Raw genomic sequence first — 21,257 nt, 5'->3', positions numbered from 1 at the left:
GACGAGAAAGAGGAAAAAGGAAACATACTGGACTCAGGCAACTGGCTTTCTACGTGGGCTACTCTGAGGGGTTTTGTTTTATGTATTTAGATACATATGTATCCAAATACGCTATAGATACGTAATAAACAATAGGTTTGAACAACGGCTCTTAGTCTCGATGGCTGCCTTGCCGATCAGTGCTACGGACAAATTTTTAACAGGACAAAACTACTTTATCACTAATAACAGCAACAATGCCAATCGCAGTTCCATGGTCCTCTCTGCACATCTCAGTCTATGAAAGCCTTTGTGCAATGACAGACCTAAGCCTGTCGCATTTGAAGAAAAGTACTACACAAAGTCATACCGAAGCAATACAGAAATAGTAAAGATATGATGTTAATACCGTGCATGCGTACAGCTTCACCTTCCCAAACATAGTGATCAGTTTGTACGTACATGCATTTAAAAAATGCACCCGAAAGCGCTTTTTTTTTTAGATATAACATATTAGGAGCGGTAGTGGCAATAGAGCGATCGGTACGAACGACTAATGCTGTGCTGACCGGTACGTACGATCGCTATAATTACCAATCTGTCTTATTACATTTTTTTTTTAACATAATTCAGGTGCGCTTTGAGACCCGATAGGATGCGGAAAATATTCGTCGATATTTTTAAATGTCACTTCGTATTTATTATACATGTGTATTTGTAAAACTTCCAAGTAAAAAATTGAGAAATAACAAGCAAATAAAGAAACAAACAAGATATGTATACCTTGACACGCTCACCGTTAGTAGACTTGAGCGGGCCTGACTTGCTGACCTGGGTTCGCACGTCGAAATCGAATCCCGTTTTGGACTTAGCCATCCATGGCCCATTTCCTCAACTCATTTCGTTTTGCTGATGCTCTCTAGATCGAATCACATCCATATGACTCTTAACTCACAGTTTAGCGATAACGATATCGCACGGACACCCGGTAAAAGCAATAGACATTTTAGTGCGATGCAGATAGGCTACTATAATTTTCCGTTTGTTGAGCTCAAACAAAAACATCGAGCATTGCGATCATTGCACCGCGTCGCATCGCACCGCACCGCACCGCATCGCACTCTACCGTACGCAAAAAACAGCCACAAAAAACCTGCACCACAAGGAAGAAGGATACACACAAAGTTCTTCATAATAACAGGTACACTTACGAGCGAACACCAGTGATACTCAGCAGCAACGACAACGAGGATGACTTCGCAGTACTGCTTCAACTAGTTCAGCTTGATCTTACTGTCAATCTTGCAATAGCGCGACTTATATATGGTTTCGTCGAATTCATATTAGCGTGCCAACGTACAAAGTGTACGGCAGAGCCAGAAGAAGAAACAGGGAAGACGGCCAATCCAATTAAAAAGCTTCGAATGATAGGGAAACAGTAGAATAATATGCAAAAAAGTGGTGCAATGAATTATAACTATATGTAAAAAAAAACTCCTAAAAACCTCTTGGACTACCTGCACTTTTATACGCACCGGATGATACTGCATTGCGTCGACGCAACGTATATTGTTATGCAAAATTGCTAATGGTCACGGTATCTGTCAAAGGAAACCAACAAATAAAGCCATTGATTTGATGTGTATGTGTATGTAGGAGGTGGGAGAGGAACATTATATCCATATGTGTATTTCAACATTAACAAATAATTCTATTTTGCTTATCTAAATAACAATGGTAGACGGTGTACCTTTAAAAGACGCGGCGGATGGTCTATTGTTGTCGTCAAGTTTGTTCTTCTGATATTTCGATCGCCTGGAGAATATCGCAGTAAGGAAAACGGAATCATAATATGATTTTAATCGGAATGGAGGTATTTCTGACGACCTCTAGAGAAAATGTATATACATAAAATGTATTATTATATCCATTAATATTAATTAACTTGATAATAATAGTTAGATCAGAAGATTATAGAGGAACACAATTGGTGAGCATATCGTCATCCAGCTATTGACCTATCGGTGCCCAGCCTAACGACCTGGCGGTCTGTGACCGTAGTAGACAAATGGAAAGCAATCACAGATGTGTATGTGAGCTGTTATACAACAATTTACCCCCGCTTGTTAAACATTTGTCACGGTGCTTATTGGTGCGCTGTGGCATTCTATTTCCACCTCTGGAACCCGTACTACAACAGCTAACAATACCAGACCTGCCATTGCTACTGCGTTACTTCTGCTACTACTACGACAGTTTCAACGTCTTCTACATAAACAACTATAAGAACAGCCGCGGCAGAAGCCACTCAAATGACGATAGGTTTGACAGTTACTATTCACATTTGTTGTCTTCGCCGTGAACTCATTCCTGTCCCGCGATGTAAACACGATAAGTTACGCAATTACGGACAGAGACAGAGCGGCCGGCCGATACTTTCCTACCGGGAGGCAGACAACCAGATACTCTCACATGCCAAGCTTTATCCAGACGTTAACTTGCGCAGCTCAGGTAGCTACTACACGACCCCTAAATCACAAGCAGCGCTATTGCCTTACGCGATGCACCAATGTCACTGGGCCGAACGGCAAGAAAAAAGCAAACTTAAGTTGCCGCCCACGACCCACGACGGCGACAACCCCATTAAATGATTAGGACTGACTGCGCAGTATAATAATTCAGCGCGGTTCGAAATGGCGCCTTCGTTTTGGTGATGTTATGTGGATAGAGCGTTAATAATTTCAATATAAATATATGGTGAGTACAAGTAGACTGGTGAATCGGCTTATGTTCTGCTCCGTTTCATTTACAGATGGAGACGAAAAGGAACAGCGGTTAGTTGCATTGGTACCGTAGAAATTATACGGGGACGATAGTGATCCAGGTCAAAATGTGCGGCCAAAGGGACCTGATATATTACCAGGCCGATTTCTACATATATCTCTATCGAGATTCGATTTCAAGGCTGTGCAATGTCTAGATGCTAACGTGGTCTTCTGATATTCAATAGCGGAAATAGATAACCTCATTCTTATTGACCTGAACGAACAAAGTAAGTAAATAGGATGTTAAGCAAATATAGGCCCTTCAGCACGTTGAAGTTCCCTCGTATGTTAAATGTTTCGGTAAACATTGTATTACATAGTATACCTTTTTGGACTACATCTAAGTTATAAGCTCATTAATTGCAATTTTTCTGTAGTAACTAACCTGTTGCATACATTAAGTAAGGCCTTAGATATAGCTTGTCACCAATGGCCGTACCCATTCATCCATTATGTATGGTGTAATTTGGCTATCCACCAATGCATCCACAAGCTTAAATAGAATTAGGACCGCGTTTTTTCAAATAGAAAAATGCATAAAGCCTACTATGCAAATATCACGTATCGGTAGCCCAGTAACTTGAACGCGATTTGTTATGCTGTTGTATATATATATATATATGGAAGCGTACAGTCAATAAATACAATATGCATTTAGATAAATTAGGCTAAAAAAGAGATTAAGAATATATATCATTATATGCTACATGAAATAGCGCATATAATAACAGATTTTTTTAATTCTGTACCACCACACGTTCCATGTAATGTCTAATGCTGTTGTGATATGAGTAATGAGGTATATTTGTACATCGTGGGGACCTTTCCTCATCCGCCCTGTGGGTGCAGAGCCTACAACGAAAAACGAGTTAACACTATGTAAGGAACAGTACTAAAGGACAAATCAGTCTAACAAGGTTTCTAGTTCATTTCGTAATCCGCTTTTGCGAAAAAGTCGACATAATTTAACGGCCCCTAATTGCATGTATGCTCGGTACATCGTGGTTCTTCCCGACCATGAGAAGGTTTCCGCCTATACTATCCACTTGATGACCTCAGCGTGAGTGCTACCACTGAAGGCAACATAAATATCCTTGCTTTGACATTAGCGTCGTAGGAAAGAAGCTTTACAAATCAAACCCTCATGTTCACTTCAAGCGGGGGAGCAGGTGATATATTTTTAACACCATGAGCTGCGCTTTCAGGCGAGTACATTTGTAACCGATACATATCTTATTGTTTTCAATGAGCGTATGATATTATATACATATAGTGACAAGATGTAAATATAAGCCAGTGGTTTGCCACAGACATTCGGGAAAAAAGCTACAATTCGGAAGAAACTTAAGTCGGACTTGTTTCTTGCGATTTCATGGCGAGTTTATAGTTTACATCACGTACCCTTAGCCTGGACCACTGGTGAGATTTGACGATTAAACGGCCATCAATTTCGTCGGAAGACGTATCACTCATATATAGTTTCGAGCCGTCATCAACTTTCATATTATTTTCTACTAAACAACGACGATATTCTTCCTGCTAAACTTCTGCCTGGCTGGTATGACTGAATAAAGAGGCAATGCTTCTCCTACATGAACTTGGTCACTGTACCTTTACCGATTAGGGTCTAAACAGACCAATGAGTCAATCAGATGAAACCTCGCAGATGCTTGGTTCGTCCTCGCCAAAAATGATTTTTTCACACGCTTTTCTGTGGCGATGACGTAATGTCAGTGTGCCATCGGCAGTTTTTCCGTCGACACTAAAATCCGCGATTTAGATCCAACTTGTGTTCAACCAAGTGGAAAAAAACTCTTTTTAATGGGTAAAAACACTTTTGTCGTCACAGTAGCCCTCTTCCTTAAACAACATCGCTACCATGTCTAACGGGCAAACAAGCTGAAGAGCTTTGATAGTCGACCATTTCTGCCGCGTGCTACAAGCGCTTTAGCCAGTTATTTAAATAGCATAAACGAGGCAAAATGACATATACAGTTCCAAGCTGACCGCAACATCTTCAAATTAACGGCAACGAGCAAAACGAAAACAATAGTATATATATTCAAGCCAAAAGTGTACTTACCATGAAATGAAGTTCATAACTAGAGATTAATAGGGCTTCGACTGAAAAAAACATATATATTTTTTGCGACTCTGTGTTGTCGTGTAGCGTAATGCGATCAATATACGGATGATCTAATGGTGTATACATTGAAAAAATTTAGACCCAAAAGGGTTTGAGCATTACGCATATCCTTTTTCTGACACGTTTGCAAGATATGTTTCTCCTTTAGGACAAAACGATGCTCCGCTTACGAACAGGAAATTTGAGCATATTTTACTGTCATTCATGCCATATTTTTCGGTCGGAACCTTCCGCTTCCGTAGCTTTTTGATAAGCTATATTTTATATATGTGCTATTCCGGTATTTTGTTACACTGAGGATAATCGATTTAAGGACCTTATATTGCTTACGTTGTGCGGGAGACCTGAACGTAGTAATTCTATTATGTTCATCCGTAGAGGTTTTCTATGTGCATTTCTAAAAGGGCTTTGAAAAAATTATTAAAAGAATAACATCTTTTTATGTCGCCGTTTAAAACTGTTTATGTCAGTGTATCTAGGATGTGCGCCGTTACGTAAAAGCAGACATAACATTTTCTTCGACGAGCCTCAAGGACACTAAAGTCAGGGGACATACAGCGTATTAGTCGCGCAACACATGTTTCCTCCTCCTAAAAAAACTCCTAAAAATAGGGAAAATAATGGCATCGTTATTGTTTTGTCATAATATTCAAATAGTAGAATAGAAACTGTATCCCAATTGTATGTGATTTGTACATCCATATACGTCTATATATATGCTGGGACAAATCCTGTCATCGGCACTTTGTTTTGCTGTTGTTTTTCGATGAACTTAGAAAAGTAAATAAATTACCTAATATATTTCGGTGACCTCGCCAATATTTGAACTTCCAAGTTCTCATACATGTTACTTACTATACTTGTCATGTATAGATTTTAATTATTTATTTTATTATAAGATATATGCATAAAGGCTTGATTTTGGCTTGATTGGGTGCGTCCGCATACGGAGGCCTATAACGGGGGGTTGAGAGCAATATTACATTTAAGAAATGGAATAACCTAGCGAGCCCAGAAAATAATTAAGCTTTCAGCTAATTCGACATGTATAGTAATGGGACAACAGAGTAGACATTTATGACAACTATGCAAATGTGTTGTTAAGTTAAGGTAATATCTTCGGTAATGATATTTAGCCACTAAAAATACCCTATGCAATAGAATATCTTTGCCTGTTGAGAGCACCGGAAATTGCCACGTGTCGCTGTCACCGGTAGGACAGAATTAGTTTAATTAGGCTTTTTAACTTGTCCTGATCGTTAACACAAGAACGCTCTAGAGACCGTAATATCTTATTAAACAAGTGTGAACAAAAGGACCGTCATCAAAAACGGTACTTGCAACGCACGTGGCTTAGAGTTACTGCACGAGATCCTGCAGCTGTAGGTAATAGCTCTGTGTAGTTGATATTTAATAGCGATTTTTTTTTTATCACCTATTATAATATTAGCGATTGTATCCATAGGGTAGGGAAAACTTTTGACTAATTGGTTGACTTATCAACTAAATACATACTTGAGTTAGGTGTGCATGGTAAAAAAAAATGAGTATTATGCAATTTTTCCAATTTATGATTCAATCAAACTTTTACCTTGGGTATAGCTTAGTCCTGTGACTAATATTTTCCTACCTATTCCAACAGAAAATAGCGCGTCAGTATCTGAATCTTTGTGTCGGGTGTTTTTTGATTCGTATGAGGATGATATGGTATTCAAATACTTTGCGACGGCTTGTTAAGCAGTTAGTTACCTGTGAACCACTGATTTAATTTTCTAGCATCCCTATTTTAGCAAAAGCAAATATAGAGCCATACGAGCGGATAGTCTGGTATCTGTATACCGTTGACAAGCTAAGAACTGATTGAATAAATTTTTTAATTAGGCAAGACATCCTAAGCTAATAACTGTTTATTGCTTGATCGTTAAAACACAGAATTTCCTATTAATTTTAGAAGTATCGATGTATATATATGTTCTGTGAAGGCTAGCAGCCTCATTCAGAAAACGATGCTTTGAACGCGCGCAATTCAAACGTATTGTGCGCGTGGCATGAAGATGCAAATATCGATGAGAAGCTCATAACCATTGTTTCTACTTTCTATCTAATACCTAGATGACAATTTATCTGTCAATATGTATGATCAAATATTGAAGCTCGGTCATGTCTTGAAGGATTTTAATCTGCGTCCAAATAAGCTAAGAAGCGGGCTGTCTATGACGTCAATTGGAACGGCTAACACTAAAAGGATAAATAGCATGTTTAGATGAAAAAATGTGCGAAATGAGTACGAAGTTCTTCTTCTGATTCTGTGCGTATTCAGCCTCGAACTGTATGTACTAAGTTCTCCCCATTTCGGCCACATATAGGTGCATTGACTATGTGCTCTTCTTCGATGTGTATGGATGTTTGCTTGGTCATAATATACATTTTTTAAGTCGGGTGTTCTTTCAAACCTTGTAATGCACCACAAAGCGACCACAAGCGTTTCATCGTCTTATTGAAAGTCACTGCTTTGTAGTAGATCGCATCAGATCACCCGCATCCGGGTGCCGATTTCTCCGAATTTCTTATGGATACACTAGAGGTAAGCCGCTTGGCCTGTCAACCCGCTGTTGCACTTCTCATCTCATAAAAATAATTCACAGGTGCTTACATGCTCCTCTTGTGCTATCCAGGGTTCAGCTGGGCTCTTTCTGCTCGTTCTTATGGGGGAAAAGGTCAAATTACTCATGAGTTGGCTATGTAATACAACCCAGATCGGCACTCTGGCCTGCTGGTCAAGACAAATAAAAAAGAGTCAACACAAGCGTCCCAAAAGTCACGCCGGTTTCCGTTCTCCCTCTGTACTTGGTGCTTCTCGGTTGCTCGCTGCTGTTATCCATTTTTATGCTAATTTTTCCCTATGGCTTCCCTCCTCTTCCGCACAGTTATCTGCCATACTCACTAGTTGAAACGGTTCATTTCCATCGTCACCATTAATCAAGTGTTTGTAAACACAGTACCAAACAGATTCCTTTATTCGTCAGTTTATGTCGTTTCCATTCTACAGTTGGCCTTCGATGCTGAAACAACCCCATTCGTGTCCTGTTGTCGACGATACGGCTTAATTAAATCAATAACCTGTAAAAACCAATACTGAGAAGTTAGTTGTGCAACTCGTAGTGATAAAGCTTGCTGATATACTGTTAGCTGATTTTCTCGGTAAAACTTCGTTTCGCCCGCATTCGCCTAGGGTTCATTAACGTTTGTTCATTAACGTAAATTGAAGATGCTTAGATGATATTTTATTTCGGGAGGTAGCCAGTGGGAGAATCTGGTCTAGGTTCAATAAAACTGGGGATTACTAAGGAACTTTTCAAGCTGTCTGTGCGCCAAGACCCCCGTGAGTCACCTAAATTGGACCTGTGCTAATCTGACGTGCAGCTGTTAGAGCTCGTTGGACCAGTCATGTTACCAAATCAAAGGTGCCAAGAGAATCTAAAGAGTCAAATCAGCTGTTTGAAATGTTTGCAGAGGTCCAAGCCCCTATCTGTACAACTGTTTTTGCCAAAAGGTGCTAGAGATTTATGATTTTCTAACAAATATTTATTTATTCATTTGTCCCTTACGGTTGCTCTATTGTCTTACAGATATCTTTATTAAAGCGTATTATCGAAATAAAAATAACGTGGAAATTTTAAGAATACGAAAAATAGACCTGGTGTTAGCTAACTTAGTTTGTGATACATGTCTGAAGGCATTTCGCCAGTTTAAATAGATAAATGACTATTGGCACAATCTTAAATTCAAAGACTGAGGGTGGTAAATACTAAATAAGTATAGCGATTTATAGTTTAGCTGTATTTACCATTGCTTGTGTTCCTGACTGTTAGTTCTGATAAATTCAGATAAAATTGTATGCTCAGTTATTATTACTACCTTAAAACGCTCTGTATTAGCATATTAGGATTATTGACGGGTTGATCTTTCATTATACAGGACTCGTATCAATTGAAGCGTTCTCTGCTTTTTCACTAGAGCATTTAATGGACAATTTTTCGAGTGAATCTCATAAATTGGCGGTGTTTCGTTCAGTGAACATTTCGTCTATTTACGTTGCCCTAACCCTTATATTCACATTTTACCTAAACCGTTTTTAATACCTCACAGATATGATACACTAGAACCTTATTATATTGTGAGAAAGCATTATATTGAACGGGCATCGTTGATGGTGCGTTGTAATGTTTACTCGTACACGGGCCCATCGAAATGAGCTGCTATAATCTCGCTGAGAAGTCCCGTTTTGTAAATATCCATTCTCTTTTTTAGCTAGTTCTTCCAAGTTTTCTTTTCTTTTTTTTTAAATATCGCTGCTGTGTCTAATGAAAGTTGGTGTTATTTATGAGATACAGCTCCAATAAAGATCTATTGGTTAAACCGAAGTAACTAGATATACTTAATATGTTACGTGGCATCGAAAGCCCACTTGAAGTTCAATCAAGGGCAGACGAATCAGTTCGAATTGAACTTACTAGGAGAGGTGAAAATTAGATACACTTTTACACATGATCACGCTGAACGTGTTTACCTTCTGCATATCTGATCTCTACGTAAGTCCTGTGAAGACACTTACAAGGCCCTTCGTCTTAGCTTCTTTGCCGATCAAAGCAGATTCTAATTTGTTTGCGATATCGATTCCTGGAGCAACTGCCATAGAAAGCGTACAGAAATAATAGGTGATCTTTGAAATCGACTATTTTTTCAAGCTTGTTATTGACCGATTGGCTAAGGGCAGTGTTAAGTTAGAGGAAAAACAATCATAGTATCAATACACATCTGCCAAAACGCAATGGGCAGCGAATAGGCATTACGCTAACTTGGCTTCCTACTTAATATCCCCGTGCCAACTATCACTTATGACTAGAATGAATCGTGTCTTCACGCCAAAGAATGCTATCAATCAAATTTCGCTGGCAGTCCTCTTTAGCACTTTATTAGTGATTGGTCTTTTGATTTGGGTAGTGCATTAAGAGACGAACAAACTCAAAGCGACGGTGACCCTCGCTTGTTGCCTGTAAATACGTTGAATATCCAGAGTATAATAGAATGGGGCATTCAAAGCGAAACGCGCTGGATTTAAGCTACACAGTTACACTAATAGGAACTGCATGAACTCACAACTTAGTTGGTGACTTCAGACTTGTTAATGATCTGTCATTTTTCACATTTACTCAGTGACAACAAATTATTTATCATTAAAAAATAACCTTACAAAGCAATGCTATCCGATCTAGCACAGTGGGATAAGCGGCGCGGGAACTATCGGCATAACCAAAACGGATTAAATATAAATTGCTGGCTTGACATTAAGAAATCCCAAAGACTTCGCGATGCTGTCTACCGCCTCTTCACGAAGACCTCCTGCTTTTTACCACTTTTTTGTTGAGCCACGGTCAAGGACAACCGCTTTTCTTCACAGAGTGCCGAAATACGTAATGAACTGAAGCAATGAACTCGTCATTTACTAATGGCAATTGAAGACAAGTGGTCTAATATGATTAAATACATGTTGGATTTCCATCTCGTTGGATATCGGATGAAGATGATCACACCGTACACCAATTCTCTCATGAGGCTCATGGGAGGGTAGGCCAGTCTGGTGCGCTGGAAGTAGGTTTCGGAGCATTTAGATAAATGGGTCCATATTGAAATCGACACTGAGCGCTATTATATAGACCAGACCCGCGCGGCACTTGAGATTATTGGCTTACTCTTAATAGTATAACGTAAATGTAGGTCCTTTCATTATATATTTACCGTATGTTTTAGGCACATACAGTTTTTTCTCTGCGCAATTTTCCCAATTCAATTTATGGATGCTATTGAAAACATATTCAGTTTGAGCTATTCCGCTACAACATTTCCTACCATTGCACTACCATATTCAGTCCTCTTGTAGCAGTTCTCTCATTGGCTTGCTGGAGCATCCTATTGATGCCGCAGTCAGTCCTCTTACTCAATGCTAATGAGCTCGTCATAGTTGCTGGGTTTTAACTTATCAGCTCCATGTTTTCAGCGGCGCATTATACAATCAGGTACCTCAAAACTTATAATCTTGTTTCTTTGCTCTATTTTGTTGTGCCAATTATAACTTTTTCCCATAGTAATTAATCTCTCATTACTCTGTAGCAGTTAGTCCATTTCCTCGTAACGGATGTTCTATTCGAAGATTGTTTTATTTCAATTATAGAATTCTATAATTTAGTCCACCCTCTCACCGATACTTTCAAGTCGAATGTTAAAATGGCAAAAAAATTAACGTCGGCACTTCTAATATAAATTGGATAAAATACGTTTGCTGTGTACTAGATAGGCCCCTGGGAGCTAATTAACTTTCACAAATGAATATTTCACTTATCTTCTTCCGCTACAAACATTCTGCAGAAAACGTTTTCTTTTTTTTCGCTAAATCGTACAGGTTGCATGTCATCCTGTGTGAACCTTTATAGCTACACCGGTTACGAGAGCTAGGCCGGAATAGAGAAGGTGATTTATTAAAAATCGAACGTAATAGCGTTTTACATGGCTTTTCTGGTTCGGGCGTTGCGTTGGACACAAGCTTTAAAAAACGTAGTGCTGGTAAAAGCATTGGGTATTCATGGCTGGGAAAGCGTTGACAAACATCTTTGGTGTATAGCACATCGAAAAGCTTGGCCTGCTGATGATAACACAATTCTTGGAAAGCCGTTACAGTTCATCTGCATGATGACACGTTAGTGAACGAAACTAATTCATATATAGCGATTTAGTCAAAATAGCGATCTGGCTCACAAATGGACTCCATATAGCCTCGGACAAAATACATAAGTGTATTCTACTACCTGTACTAGGTATAAATAATATTCTATCTATAGACTACTATCAACCATTTTACTATGGCTATTCGTACAAATGAGTTGTCATATCGTTCGAAAATCTCCGCTGGAAATATCGAATTGACATTTGGATAATGAAGCAATTATAAACGCATAGACAGCTACCTAGCTAGAAAGGTATCAGGCTGAATTTCTTTACATAGCGAAAACGGCATTATTTTTCGCAGTTTTAATGGATCAGTTCGTACTTGATTCAATGGAATTTCGTATTGAATGTAGCTATATATGTCTGTATATGCATTACTAAATCTTGCTGAATAAACAAAGAAGCCCTTTGGTTACTCAGACCTATTTAACATTTATAGCGATCATAATAATGATGTCGTGTCCATGTTACTTCCAGGTAAGCGGATGGGTCGCATGTATTTCGCTTGATAGCAGCTGTCTCATGTTTTTCCAGACCGCTGGTGGGTTTCGGGCATCGAGAGACCGCAACAGATGGAGGAGCCAGCAATTGGCCCCCTTGTTGCTGGCTATACCAACTTGAACGTTGGCAAGCCAGGCCACGTTTAAGTCGATTCCTGCAGCTATTATCCTACCGCCACTGTTAACGCCGTCGGTTGCCGCGGCCGCCACTACCGCTACTGATCATGATGCCAGAGTTCTTCTACCAGGTATCAATCGCGCAGCGTCTGCAGCTGCTCTTATGATGTTGCCAGCGAAGCCTGCCTCAGCAGCAGCAGCAGCAGCAACAACAACGACGCAACGAACGTGATATCTGGTTCCTAAGATCCGTCAGGGCGGGTTCTGTGGCTTTTCACAAAGTTACTTCCCGTAGTCAGAGAGGGCGGAGGGGAGCTGGGAAACCCTACACATACACCCGACGCACGCACCATACATATATATCTATTGTGAGCAGAGTCAGAAGGGCGGTCTATAGGAGTTGGTGAAGAGCTATCTAAACTATGGGCGACAAACGGCGGTAATGTTAAAGATGGTGGTACGTTTTCCGCACTCTTGGTCGACTAAACGCGTTCTTTCTTTTCCTAAAAAAGAAAACTCACTGCAACCATTTCCCTCTTCTATCCATATTCACAAAGTCGGCTGTTGCTTATGCAGTGGCCGTAAGCATAGGCAGCGGTATTGCTATTTTGGTCCGCAACATATTGGTAAATTCGTTCATGTTGCCACTTACCAGCTTAACGAAGTTTGTGGTAAGGCCCGCTGTTTTTTCTTGTTTGCCATAGCGTTACACGATACGAGCTATCTAAGAGCTGAAAAAATGATATTATAAAGGGCGGGCGGACTCTAAAATACACCAGATCGTGTATGCGCTGTTTTTGTTAAACGCTAGTAGCAACGGACTCGTGAAGCCGTAACACTTAGTCGCGCCGGTGTCACCTTCATTACGAATGACTATGCACTGTTTAGGGACACCGGTTCGTCTATTTTATTAAAATAGATAGGCGCTCTCCGGCAGACCCAAAAATAACCCTTGGAGTAATTTTTCTTTCATTATAGATGTGTCTTCGTACTACACGTTCACGCTTAGTAGTATTACTGATTTAATATGCATGCGTTGGGATTTTTCACACATCGTACGAAATCATCAGGAACTTACACTGGCAACTCTGATAGGCACTCTCAATAGTGCTTTAGCCCATCGCGGTCGATCATCCGGCTTTGTCTTCGACGTCCGATGCATATCGCACTCTTTGAGTAGAATCTGATCTCTAGACGGCGTTCTCTTAAGGTATCGTTTACCAAAGATTTACCAAAAAACTTACCATAGTTTCACCAATCACACTCGAGAGAAGTTCACGAAGAAGCAATAGGCAAGTACCAGATCGCTATCCGCAAAAAAAGGCAGTCGATATCGCGGCGGTGAATTCTACAAATAACGTGAAGTTCCCAGAATGCAAAGAAGTCGACAGAAAAGAGTGCAAATGATGGAAATCAACATAGCAAATCAAACAAACATTGAAGCCAATAGACTCCTTGGTAGCCTACACTTTATTTTTAAGCATTTGAATTAAACACTAAACAGTTATCTCAGGAAAATTAACATCAGTTTATTTAAGGTTTTGAATAGCTGTATGGCAAAATACATATTGGCTATGAAAAAAGAGCATTCAGTTCTCTGACAACAATTGATTTCGAAAGACGTTACTCGCATTTCTTGGTTTCATTGACCAGAATCGGTAACAACGAAGGAAGCTAGGCTATATCCGACTATTTCGTACTAGCTAAATTATCTTGTTTAGATTTTCTGTCTTACTGTCCCACGGCGTCGTATTCCGTTGCCATGTAGACATGCGCAGCCCTTTTAGAGAATATATGCGAAATTCCACTCAAGTTAAAAATGTCCAGTATCCCGCTGTTTTCGTCGTAATAAAATAGAAAAATCTATTACTGTGCTGTGATGTGAACTGGCCATTTATTTACGATAAAATTCACTAGAAGAAGTTCAGGTTTTTCGTCCAGTACCGGCTTAAAACATTGCTTCAATTGTCTATTCTCCAGTGAACTGTGTGCGCCCGGGTCTCAAGTTAGACCATTTCACGTCGTAAGTTTAATAGGCAAACATGTTATTACTGCATCATAACGAGAACGTGCACTAATAAAGCTTAAAACCTATTATAGAACCATGAGAATCAAAATGCAATTTATCGAGAATGGCAATTATTTAGTCTGCAACTTTTTTCAGTAACTTTGTATGAAAGGAATAAGATCTGCACTAAGAATTGGTACTTCTTAAATGCAAAACACACAGGCAAGTTATCACTGAGCTTTGTTTTGTCCGCATGTGATCTTCCTAGTGTAGATAAAACCTAATGTGATTCCCCCAACAATTAGAATTGTGGTCTATTTTTAATTACGATAGAATTTTTCGTGTTTACATTTCAATGGAATACGCATAATTCTCTTTACCATTTGTCAGACTAGATATATTTTTAACATGTCAGAAAGTCTAGTATTGGTGAATCCGTTTGGATTCTAATTTTTTTTTTATCCCATCATTTGCAAGTTGTATCCCTACAAATAATTAAATGCGTTTAATGATCAGCTTCAAATATACCCTGCTTACTTTGTTCTGTCTAGAACAGTCTTCATATTCAAGGTGATACCATCCCAGCTTCTGGTAGCCTCACGCGTTTCCTTCCGCCACCGATGAATATATAAATAGAGTCATTAACCTAAAACTTCCTGAATGAACATCAACATGAGTCGGGAACGAACAATACGCTGGCTTGGGATGTGGCCGGCAATCGAGAACACTGAATCTCTAATGTGGGCATCGCCGCATGTGTATTCAGGTCGGTTGGTGACTGTTCACTCTTCACTTTCTTTGTCTAACCATGATCGCTTCCTATATTCTGGGAACGCAACATATGCTACCAATCACCATGTACAGCATTCGCTAGCCGTTCACGAAGTGGCGATATTTCTTCTTCTTCTTCTTCCAATCTATGAGCCGAGATTCTCGACGGCGACAGCAGCGATGCTTCGCGTCAATGTCGCTTTGATTTTCTTGCGCCTACATGCCCCCTGCCTTTTTTTTGTTCTGTTCCCATTTGCTTGCGTTAGGCGACATCGTGTTCGTCCCTCAACTCAACATTTGTTGTCCTCGGCGTACTTTTCGCTAAGGTCCGCTTTGTCGTCTTTCCCTTCCTACTTCCTCTTTTTGCTTTTCTATTCTAATCTTCTTATCTTTTCTGGAAGGGGGCTTTCCTGGATATATGCAAATGGGCGCAATTCGACGGACGGTGGACAATCCCCACGAGGACTAATACAAGCAATTTATAAACCCTAAACGTTTGTCTTTGAAACGGTTCCCAGCAGCATGTCTGTCCTCGATCGCCCCTAAGTTTTCGTTTCATTTATTTCCCATTCGACTGCATTGATATCCCCAACTCCCGCTAACCTCCTGACGTTTCTATTTCACAAAGACAACTTACGACTTCTTTGTTCCATTCTGCTACGGATTCTTCAGAAGATTCAAAAGATGCCACGACTGCGATACTTCCTGCCATCCCATTCCGTGTGTTCGACTGAAACTTTTATCTGCTGGAGTAAGCCAGCTAGCATTTAGGTAATTCGTAAGACAAACTGGGGCAGACCAGGCATTAGCCCTTTTGCTCTCTGAACTAAAAAGAAGGTACAAAACAGTATCGTTGTCTGGTAGATCAGATACTAATATTGAAAATTCACATTAATTAGGCTAAAGCAAGATATAAATATACACTATATAAGACATGTACCTAAAAAACAGATCGAAAATCTCATTTGTACGTTGCTAAATTTATATCAGTTGTGTTAAAAATTACTGCTTTCGTTAAGTTACTTTTATTATTTAATCGCGAGACAGGCATCAAATCAAACGTGTATCAAGAAAAGTTCAATGTATTTATTTAAACGTCAGGGAAAGGGTTCTACGTAAAAATAATGCGATAAAAATATCTACTCCCATATCAAAGCCGTAAATATATTTCCATCTGTATTTATCCATTCCAGCGGGCTTCAAACGGCTTTAAATCCGAAAAACTGAACAAACACGAAATACTGCATTTATTTTTAATACGAAATCTGACACAAACTGCTTCCGCTCGGCTGACCGCGCCGAATACGTACCTATATGTATTGATAAAAGTATAATCAAGTGGAAATGAAGCCAACCAGTCACAGAAACACCTCGCCAGCGTCGGGACGAGCTGCAAAGTCTTCCGTTGACCAACACCTTTCCTCTCCTTCTGTTAACATCATACATGCTATTTCCTAGACCGACATTTCCAGCGGTGTCCGCCCGTTTAAATGCCTGTCTGAGGTCCAAAGGCAATAAGGCCCGCTAATGTTATTGATTTGTTTGCTGGCTTGTCTTCATCGTCGCGGTAATACGGTACCACTGCAATTCAATGCTTGGAGAACCCTGTGCTCTGACATAAACCACAGATCGGTCTGTGATAAAAAACGGATCACTAAAATGCTGTGATGCTGTGGCCCTTTTGCTTTCATTCATTTGTTTGTTCGTTGTTATAGTCATCATCAGTAGCAGCGGCTGACGCTGGCCCGTGGCTGGCAGGCTAGTCTCTCAACGAACTGGCCGCAATGATGACCTTTTGGAGCGCCGACGAGTCTGACCCGTCGAGCGGTTGGATCGCGGGCATGACACCCGTCGTAACTGCCCGTCACGACGTCCCGATGGTCATCTATGGCGCGTTTGCTTGACCTGTTTACAACATGCCGTAGGACTAGTGCGGCAGGTACAGCGTGAGCAACAGAGCACATTGGCTGTAGCAGCTGGATAACTCGATTCGACATCATCAGCAGTGAAACCATCGGCCACAGCTGCCATTCCGAAATTATGGGTATTAGTATGGACGACTCGGTCGGGTCGCCATGCGGTAGGAAGTATGTGCCACGACGGATCACTCCACCACGGACGACGCTGCGTGTCTCTCCATCAATTCCATTCGCTACGAGCGAAATGCCGCCAACTATGACATCATAACGTTACCAACCTTCCTACAAAAAATCTATGCCACATCGCGTTATGCGCTCATTAGAACACGTTATGACATTGCTGCAATATATCAATGCCAAAAGTTCAGTCCTAGCGCACACTGCATCAACGGTAATTCGATTGTCAAAGCGTCTCATTCTTATTAGTATTTTTGTGTTTGGTAGATCCATTTATTATACTTACCAGAATATAGGTTATGCATTTGTATGGCGGTAGGTTAACTACGCTTTCCATATGGTAGGCAATGCTTTAGATACTGAATATCCCCGAAGGTATGAAGGCATCAATGGAGATGGCTCGTCACTTAAAAAATAGGTCTCGGAAACTGCTTCTAACACTTACTGGTATTTCATAAACTGCAGCTTTCAAATGGTTTCCTGTAAGTATTTTACTGGCTATAAATCTGGCTTTAAAATTATACAGTCTATGCGATGATTAATACTTTCCGCTTCGCAATTGGGATGTATGAGCTTGTTTTTTCTTATATTATATATTTATCGTTACCTCAAAAATTATTCCGAAGCTGTGTAATTGATTTTCTTGTGTCAGTCATTAAACAGCTTCAGTATAAGGATCTTTTACGACTCATGTTTTAATTTGCTTTTTTTCGCTGGACGCAGGATATAACATGGATGCAGGATGGAAGTTAGTCTTGTTGATTTGCTCTCATTCGTTATTAGTTTGCATCTACATATAACTACGAAGCTTTAGCCCAATGTTCATTACTGGTTTCTTCTTATGGCGATGTTACCGTGGAATATCACCGTCATTGTTAAATGAAGAGAAAGCTTTTTGAGGCCAAGGCCCTTGAAATAGCTATTAGTAAATATAAAAAAATCGCTTTTACTGAAAACAAATCAAGCAATTCCAAAACTAATGGTCTAACTGATCCGATGTCAAAACACATCTAGTTGTGTGATAGAACGCAAAACGGGGCATAGACTTGTCATATTCTGAAGTTCGTTGGAGAAGTCGAATCTGTGACAAAATTTAAACTATTTTATCTAACAATATAATTATTACGAAACAATGGGACCGACTGATGTTGTCATTTTTTAAGATAGACGAGTAGTCATAGTTTAATCTCACCCGCGCACCCGTGAATGTTAAGCACGTTGTCGTCCTTTGTTGTAATAAGTCCCTAATAAATACCCAGGCTTTTTGGCCAAACACCGGACTACACGGAAGGGCTACACAGTACATTGCATGTGGAAAGCTAGACAGAACTTCGCATGATTAACCTAACTCATACAGCTGCTGTGTATTTCCAGATTTTTTCACACATAACTGAAGCATTGTTAGGCTATATTTACCAAACCGGAAGCGTCACCATCGCTCGTAATCGTTCGCTATCATTTAATCTCCAATTAGTCCAATGAAAGCCAACGATAGATACACACATTATGTACTTATGATAGTATCATCGTGAAAAGCAGCAAACGTCGTAATATCTGTATGCATTCTGATAAGTAGATCTTCTAGAGTCACAATGTCAAGTCTCCATTTGTTACGAGTCGAATACCGCGCTAAATAGATGATAAAACATCGTTGTGGTACCAGAGCTGTTCGTATTTCACACTAGGTTCTCAAATAAGAAAAATCGTTTGAAAACTGGTCATTTTTTGGCATGTCATTTAATTCCTAGGTTATTATTTGTTCATTGGTTAGGGCTCTCAGGAGTATCTATCTGTCTGAATGATGCATGTTGATTTAACTTCATGTACAGATTTAACTACGGCTTTTGACGCTAACTTTTAAACCGTTTTTGATGATATTTTGTGGTATAGCACATTTAAAAAAAGCTCGCGCTGTAGCTCTTGTTTTATCAATTAATCAAGAACATTTTCTTAGATAAATGGCCTAGACACTCAATTTAAAGTTCGACATTTCAAAAAATATGTCAAGCAGACATGTTCAGTATTCTTTTGAACCTATCACTTTATGCGCAGCTGTAATATAAATGCCTGCCTAATTTAATTAAAAAAAAACTGATCCTAAAACTATGAATGGGCCTTATATGCTTTAAGTTCTTTAACTCATTATAGATTGTTCGAGTATAAAAAAAAAAACGGCTAAAGATTCATTTGGATGCTAAGCTTCCACGCAAATTACTTCTATTCGGATATCTATAAAAAAAGTTTTCATGTAAGCGAACGTAACATTGTAACTAGCTACAACGTAGAATCTGCAGCTAAACCAACAAATGCAATGGTTACCAAAGCTCTCCTGTACCTTTTGCCTCGACAGGCAAATACGTAAATTCACACCAGGTCGTGGTTTACTGCAGTCACCACATTAATGACCACTATCTTCAGTCACTTCCTATAAGGCAAGACAAATAAAGATATGCACTACCTGTCTACATAGGATAATAACTAGTATTAAGCAGATTTTTCCTCCCTTCCTATGTATCACACTGTATGTATGTATGTATGTATGTATGTATCACACTATAATCCAGCTAGATCGACAATGTGTCCACTTGCTAAAATGGGTGGTCTGATTGGATTGACTAGTAGCGACATTCGCTTGCGGAGATTCCTGCGAAGTTGCAAGAGCTCGACGCATAATCAGACGTATGTCCTTTTCTCCTCGCTCAAGTAATACATAAGGATCTCCGATACAACATCCATTAATTGCGAACTCAAGCCAGCAGCAGATTCGGTACACCGCATTATATGTATCTGAGAAAAACAGCTCCATAAGGGAGTAAGAAAGAGGTGAACTTAGTAATTCTTGAAGGTCAGTCTGTTGAAATGAGCTCATTACGGTTTAGCTTAGGAGATGTGTTTTCAAGTTAAGTGTTTGATTATGTTAATATAATATATGGTGATGATCTCATTTTACGAGCTATGCTAGCTATTTATTACGTTGAGTTTCAGTCCATTTAACTCCTTTAGTATATATATATATATATATATATATATATATATATATATATATATTTCTTCCTTAAGATTGTCCGTTGACCGCAAGAATATTGTTGTTTTATTCGATCCGCTTTCAGTATTCAATAGTATAAATCCATATACTTTATCATACCATAGACAAAATAACAGGTGTCTTTAAGAGACGTTCAGGTCATCGCAAAATATTTTTTCGTAACGCGTACGCGCAGATACTTTCCTAAACAATAGAAAGAACTGTCAATTGCTCTGTACATGTCGTCGAGTACACTTCTAGTTTTATTTTTTCCATCATCCGTGTCTTCTTCTTTTTCTTTCTTGGGATAACGTGTTCATTCAGGTCAACCTCGCCAACGAGGCCTTGGACTATAAGTTGGCAAATCATTTACACGGTTACCGCCTATGGCTTCGTCCACGAAGTGTGCGTGTCTCATCATATCTTCACTTCTTGTTTTTCTTCTTATTCGGATCTGTCCTGCCACTTTTTTTCTGTCTTCTGTTCTTTGAGTTATCACTTGTTCTGTTTTGATGTTTGTTTGTACATCCTGTGTGTGCTCTGCAAACGGCACGTATCTGATTTTCACTGTGGAACGTACGGTGCTTCCTTTTCAAATGAAAAGCAAGTGGGCTGACCGGGTTTTTTTTCTAGTAGGCGTGATCCATTGTTTCATTCTTCGTATGTACCTCTACCCACCACCCCCAGATTCTCGTCCTTCATTCTTTCTTTCAGTGTACTCTTCTGTCTTCCTCGCGTTCATACTCTCACTGTATGAGCGTTTATGTGTTTCGGTTGGCTTATCCTTGACCTCTCCATTTTCTTTACTTTTGTTTGTTAGAATATTACCTTATCCTGCTCGCTTGGCCCGTTACTTTCAACGTCTTAGCACAGGGCGTACGAATTTCAGTTACGGGGAGGGTTGAGCTCTCGCCAGGTCGAGTCCAGCAACGAGGGGTTTTTGTACTCGTTCAACGCTTAGCCGTTGCGTATGTGTTTATGGAGTGACCGGTTATCGTGTGTGAGTA

At 39.7% G+C, this 21,257-nt stretch overlaps 1 long non-coding RNA gene across 2 annotated transcripts in view; it reads left to right on the top strand.

Annotated features, from left to right (window-relative positions):
• The window catches only part of LOC111254846 (uncharacterized), a 63,458-nt gene that overhangs the window by 24,622 nt on the left and 17,579 nt on the right, over positions 1-21,257 (top strand). The window lies entirely within an intron of this gene.

Source organism: Varroa destructor, unplaced genomic scaffold (assembly GCF_002443255.2).
Source record: "Varroa destructor unplaced genomic scaffold, Vdes_3.0 BEIS01000001.1, whole genome shotgun sequence".
NCBI lineage: Eukaryota > Metazoa > Arthropoda > Arachnida > Mesostigmata > Varroidae > Varroa > Varroa destructor.
The sequence above is the reverse complement of the archived record's forward strand: the minus strand, read 5'-3'. Positions and strand labels throughout refer to the sequence as shown.